This window comes from Ochotona curzoniae, unplaced genomic scaffold, assembly GCF_017591425.1.
Source record: "Ochotona curzoniae isolate NIBS_2020 unplaced genomic scaffold, NIBS_Ocur_1.0 scaffold_4701, whole genome shotgun sequence".
In the NCBI taxonomy this organism is placed as follows: Eukaryota; Metazoa; Chordata; class Mammalia; order Lagomorpha; family Ochotonidae; genus Ochotona; species Ochotona curzoniae.
The window spans coordinates 24744381-24751226 of NW_024467122.1; positions in this window are offsets into that span (position 1 = coordinate 24744381).

Consider the following 6846-nt stretch of genomic DNA (forward strand, 5'->3'; position numbering starts at 1 on the left):
TTGCATGACAGTGTTGCCTACTGTTAAACACTGCTGTTGACTTTTAGCATGTTTGTTTTGACACATAGATTGCATGTTTCTGCTAAATGAGTGCAATACTATTTTGAACAGCATTATACTAACCTGTCATCAGTTCTAAGAGTTTCACGGGTAGGTTGCCTTCTGCTACCTGCGTTCATGAGGAATTGATTCATTTTTTTCTTGTGTACACTACATGATAACATGGGATAAGCACAGTGTTATCTAAGAGTCTACCCAACCCATATTCTTGAGTTTTTACAGAAAAAAATTCAGTTGAAATTTTTAGCTATAGAACTTAAATTTTAAAAAGTGAGGTATATGAAGCTTTTGGAAATGGAAGATATTTTGGATGAGGGGTATTAGAAGCTACAGAAGAAAACATAGAGGACCAGCTATGTGATGCAGCAAGTTTAAAGTTGTGCCTGCGGCACTGGCATTCCTTGTGGGCACCAGTTGAAGTTTTGGCTGCTTCCTATTAAAACTCCTGAGAAAGTGGTGGAATATGGCCCAACAAGTTGGACTTCTGCATCCAGGAGAGGGGTACTGATTGAAGTTCCTTGCTGCTGGCTCCTGCCTGGCCCAGCTCTAGTGCTGTCAGTAACATTTGGCAAAAGAATCAGCAGATAGCAGATTTTTCAGAGGCAAAGAAAGAAGGAGGTAGGGGGAGAGAGGGTGAGCGAGTTCTTTCATTTGCTGGTTCACTCTCCAAATGCTCAAAGTTACCTGGGCTGGCTAGTCCAAAGCCAGGAGCCAGCAGCTTCAAGTGTACCATGTGAGTTGCAGGGGCCAATATATTTAGATCATCTCCTGCTTATGGTTTCCCAGAGGCATTCACAGGGAATTGGGTCAGAAATGGAGCATCCAGGATCTATACTGCTTCTCAGGTGGTAGTATAAGCCACTCTTCCACAGTACCAGCTCCTATTGTGCTTTTAAATTTTTATTCATATAATTTTTCATGAAATAATTTAAAAATTATTAAAATAAATAAAATTTAATGAAATTAATTTGAAATTTAATACTTAAAATTATTTTAAAAATTATTCCACAGGCACAGAGATTCCCCCTTCTACCACTTCATCCTCACACACCATTGTTTCCACCTGTATTATTACAGTATCACAAGTCCAGCCTTTTGCTATTTAATTGTGTTATGCAATTGTAGACATAAACAGTGGTAGAAAGTCTAGTGTCCTGTTGTCAATATGTTTAACAGCTTCATTGTTAGTCCTTTTACATACTATATATTATATACATTTAGGCACCTGGATAATCTTGAGACTTATACTATGAGTATTGTTTCTGCTCTGGGATGTGGTGGTCTTATTCATTATTGTTTAATAAAGTGGCCAAGAAAATAGATTTAAAAGTGAGAGTCTAATATTTGTTTTATAGATGAATGAGAATTCATTGATGTAGGCTGTAAATCATTTTAAGTCATGTCTCCTGTTAGCCTCACAGAACTGAATACTTTATGGTAACGTGAATAGCTTTCATCTAACCATAAGATTAATCTGTGAAATTTGTATGGCAATGAAAGTGGCTGCTTGGCAGCTCTTTTGATTCAAGTTCAAGTTAGCTCTTTTCCTTTCCTCTTGCACTCTATTGTTCCAAAGCAGGAGCTGCTCAGCTGAGATGCACATGAGAAATGGAGCTAGACTGAGTGGTATTGAAGATGCCAGTTCTTACTTGGAATTCAGGAAATGATCAAGCCTATCTCAGAATATTTTGAATGGCAAAGACAAAGTTGAACTGTAAATGGAAATGGATCAAAATAAAACTGCATGGGGCAAAAGAGTTCGTTTTTAAACAAGAGCAAGGAGGTAGTATTCTTAAAAGCAATAAAGGTAAAGGCCAAAATCTTTTTGAGAAATTTAGTAATAACTTAATACATACTCAGTGGATATGAATTATGATTAATAATTGCCATATACATTTCTAAAAAAATCCTTTACATGTTCTGATCTTAACTTTGTATACAGCTGGGTATGAGCATCTAAGAACATTTCTATTTTTCACTTTTAAGATTACAGTGTCTAAAATTGAATTTAACTACCTCTAATAAATGTTTTATGTATTTATATGCACATGCATACATATACGTATGGTATTATCTGTCCTATACGGGCTTGATTACAAATAATCAAAGTTACTACCATTAAAATATTCTTAAATAGTTTGCCAAATGCTTTTTTAAAAACATGAATTAAATAATGCAATTTTTTTGTATTTTCAAATGAAAGCAAAGCCTTACTCATGCAGGTCATCTGATAAACTTCTAAATAAACTAATATATGTTAGCTGTAGAGACCACGTGTGGTCTAGGTATAAAGATGTGCAAATGTTTTACTTCAAAATACAAGGCTTTAGATAGAGCCATTTCTTAATGAAATTTATCAAGTATAGGAGAAAAAACTTATAAAAAAGGTAGGAATCTTGTTATGACTCAGGAATATAGACATAAAGTGTAAATAGCAGTTATTTTCCAGTATACTGATCTCACTGTGGAGACTACATTTTTTTCTATTCTGTGTATGAGTTGTCACAGATTAGAAATAACATGTGTTTTTGAACTGAATTATTTCACCAAGCATAAGGTTTCTAGCTGAATCCATTTTGTTGCAAAATGAATGATAGTGTTTTGCACACTTAAGAGTGTGTGTGCATATATATATTTAAGATTTATTTCTTTTTATTGGAAACTGCTTTACAAAGAGAAGACAAGATATTTCATCTTGCTAGTTCACTCCTCAAATGCTGCAATGGCCAGAGCTGAGCCAATCCAAAGCCAAAAGCTGCTTCCTGGTCTCCCATTAGGTGCAGGATCCCGAGGGTTTGGCCCATTCTTCACTGCTTTCCCAGGCTACAAGCAGGGAGCTGGAGCGACAGCCAGAACATGAACCAGCACCCATGTGGGATTCTGGCAACCTGCAAGGGGAGGATTATCCAATTAAGCCATCATGCCAGGCCCAAATGTATATTTTTTATATGTGTGGAAGAACTCAGAATTCTATAAATGCAAGCACAGAATCCATGATCTGATAGGTGTTTTTACTCCTATTGAAATCCATTTTATGTGGTTTACTTCTCTTTTGTTTTCTAATTAACATGTGAGCACTGTGAATAAACTGAAATACATAGGTTTTCTATGGTACTATGTCTTTCTAAGATAAAACAGCCCTACATTAATAAGTTTGGTGTGAAACAAAGCTTCTTGGGCTAAACATTTGGTACAGGAGGCAAGATGCTGCTTCAGAATCCTGTGTCTGCTAGTGGAGTGACTGGTCTAGGTGCTAGCTCTACTTCTGACCCAGCTTCCTGCTAATGTGCAGCTTGGGAGGTAACAGCTGATGGGACATGCATTTGGATGCCTGCCACCCGCTTGTGAGGTTCAGATAGGGATTTGGGCTTCTAGCTTCTGCCTGGCCTAGGCCCAGTGCTTGCAAGCATTTGGGGAGGCGGCCAACAGACTGATCTTTGATGTGCTCTGCCTTTTGAATAAATAAACTAGCTTATTGTGAATTTTAAGATTCTATAATTCCCAAGGCAATTTTTATGTGCATTTTACAGACATAGAATTGTTGCTAAATTACATGGCACAAGCCCAATTAATAGTAAAGTTAAAATGCATCTTGAATTTTAGAATCCCAATTTAAATTTTTTTTTGAGAACATAGAACACTTTTTTGTTTTCGATCTCTATTATGCTGGAGAAAAGACAAGCCCTGTCAATGAGAGCCACTTGTAAGTGAAGATCCCTTCCTATTTACTCCACTTAAGCAGAAATACCAGATCCCCTGTGTAGAAAATTAGCATTCATAAGATACATTAAAGATCCTGTTAGATTATTAAGTCTCTGGAAAGTATAAGCCAACTTTAACTATTGCTATGCATAAATTAAACAGTTATAAATGTAACTTCTATTAATTTATAAAGTGTATCTGTATCTTTATTATACTATGGATTTTTCTAGATACTTTAATTTCTCTTACATAATTAAAAAGAAATATAAAATTACTCTCCATTATAGCAACTCAACTCTTTGGATGCAGTTATAGTGATATATCAAGTGCTTTCATGGTTTAATTATTCCCTAAGTAATGCAAAGCTTTAAAGAATTAAACTGAGTTTGAAATTAACTACTTTGGGCCTTACAGTTAGTACATAGTATAATATTAAGCATAAATAAAGACTATTAAATATTATTTTTTTGGAATTTACTGGATGCAAGATCAGTAAGTATATTCATTGCAGAAATTCAATTATAAACTTGACATTTGTGAGAAAATTAGTTGCAAAAGGCATACCAAAGACATACCTCTTTGATTTCTAGTTGTTGCTTGAATTGCGTATTGTTTTATAAGAGTAAGCTTGATGTCATGTTAAATAGTATTTCCCAAATCATTAAAATGTATAGTACATTTTAAATTATTAAACTGAATTTGTTTGAAGGGTGAGAGTGAGCAAAAGAGACAGAAAGGAAACCTATCTGCTGATTCACTTCCTGAATGTCAGGTGGAAGGCAAACTACAGAAACTCATTTTGAGTTTCCCAAGTAGGTAGCATGGACCTAATTACTAGAGCATAAGCTACTGCTTTCCAGCATATGCAAAGGAGGAAAACTCTAATTTAAAGCCAAGCTGATGGCATCATTGGAAGAGAAAATGGCACCAGAGATTTTATGATTCATATGCACACCAAAAAGTCCTGTGGACTCTGAGGGATGTTAAGAACTTTAGTAACTCTTGTATCTTGATTTATTCGGATTTTTGAATACTAAGACGGGTACATACATCTAAAAAATGTTAAAATTTTGTCATTCCTAAGTTAAAATGCTAGGTAGTTGACTCGATGAATATCTCAGAAATGTTAAAAGCAAGTGTTCTCAATATATCAGGTTTTCTGACCTGTGATTAAATTCATAAAAGCTGAATACTTTAAAAAATTTACTGTGATCACATTAGTGTAGAATTTTAAAAGTAAATGATGAAGCCATCAATGTAGAATTTTAAAAGTAAATGCTGAATATCTATTTTAAATGACCTAGGATAAATTTTTGCAAATGAATAAAAAATAATGTGTGACCTATTACTTTTGAGCGAAGTTTTCACATAATTATTCAGTGTACTAGAAAAGTGATTAAGAAGACAGATTGTCTTTGTATTTCAGAGAATTAATTATTTTCTATTAATCTCCAGTCTATCAGCATAACATTTTTTAAGTGAATGCAGATAGGATTTTGGATTCAATCAGATTTCAAAGGCATTAAATTAATTTTGTATGCATAAAATTTTGACAATTTCCATAAGTTATTATAACATGACACATGACATAAGACCTGTGGATATTTTTTTTTAGACTTGTGGAGTTTAACACACAGGGATCTATTTTTGCTCCTGAGCTGAAAATTGATGTTGGCAGACAAAAAAGAAACTGATTTCAGTTCAGCAGTACAACTAAATAGAAAAGATGAGTTCTAAGTTACCAGAGGAAGCATTTTTCACAAGCCTTATGAAAAGAACTGCTAGATAATACTCAATTAAGACACCAAGATAAGTCTTTTCCTCTTAAATTCTATTAGTCCTATCTTACTCATCAAGGAGATAAAAGAAGTTTAATTTCACTTGGTGTTTCTCTACTTCTGTCTTTGTAGAATGGGCAGTTCTTTTGGTACCAGTTGTTGATATTTTGAATGTTTCCCTTTTGTTGTCTTACATCACAGGAAAAAAAACAAAGGAGGACATGTTTAAATTAGTTGTAACAAAACAGGATCACTCAGATGGCAGATAAGTGTGTTTTCAGCAACATAAAAATATTTAAAAAGTAGATGTATGTATATTTTTCACTGTTTCAAGTGTTTATTCATGCTAAAAATAAAATCTGAATGATATAAAGAAATAGCTATCAAGAAGAGTAATAGTCCGCAAGGTCTTATATTACTTAATTTTCATTGTTTAAAATAACCTTGTCTTTAACTCCTCATTTATAATTCAGTTTCCCCATTATCTTTCTATTTTTTAAGATTAATTTTTTATTTGAAAGGCATACTTTCTTGAGAGGAAAGGAAACACACAGAGAGGTCTTTCATCTATGGTTCACTCCCTAAATGGCCACACAGTGGCTTGAACTGAGCTTATTGTAAGCCAGGAGGTAGGAACTTCTTTCCATGTCTGCCCCTTGAATGCAGAGGCTCAAGGACTTAAACTGTCTTCTTCTGCCTTCCCGCATCATAAGGAGGGAGCTGAACTGCAAGTGTAACAGCTGGGACTTGAACCATATGTGATGCCAGGACTACAAATGGAGGCCTAGTCTCTAATGCCACCATATTAGCCACTATACCTATTTCCTGCCAGGTTCCTAAAATAATACACACATGCAGAAAATGCTACAGATGTTGACTCAGTTTTGTGTATCAATTTATTTTTTTATGGATATTTCCAAAATTTTAGCAATATAATTTAGATCCTGAATGAAAAATTTCTTTTTGATAGTTTTGGATATTCAATGTTAATGGCTTCATTCTATAAAAGGAGTATATAGTAAAGTGTATACAAAATCTGCAGATGAGATATCTGATCACTATTAAACATGTATATAATTTATACATGATCTTAGAATTTAAAATTTGAATATAAATATTTGAATATACATTTCCATGTTTAATATAAATTAGAAGAGATAGAGATGCAGTGTCAGATTATCTCGAGTGCAAAGAATGAGATAAAATGCTTAGATATTGACATTATTGTAATCTTTCAATAGAGAAGTAAAATATTAATGGAATTCTATGTATTGTGACATGGAAGTATGGGCAATATTTCAAAGGT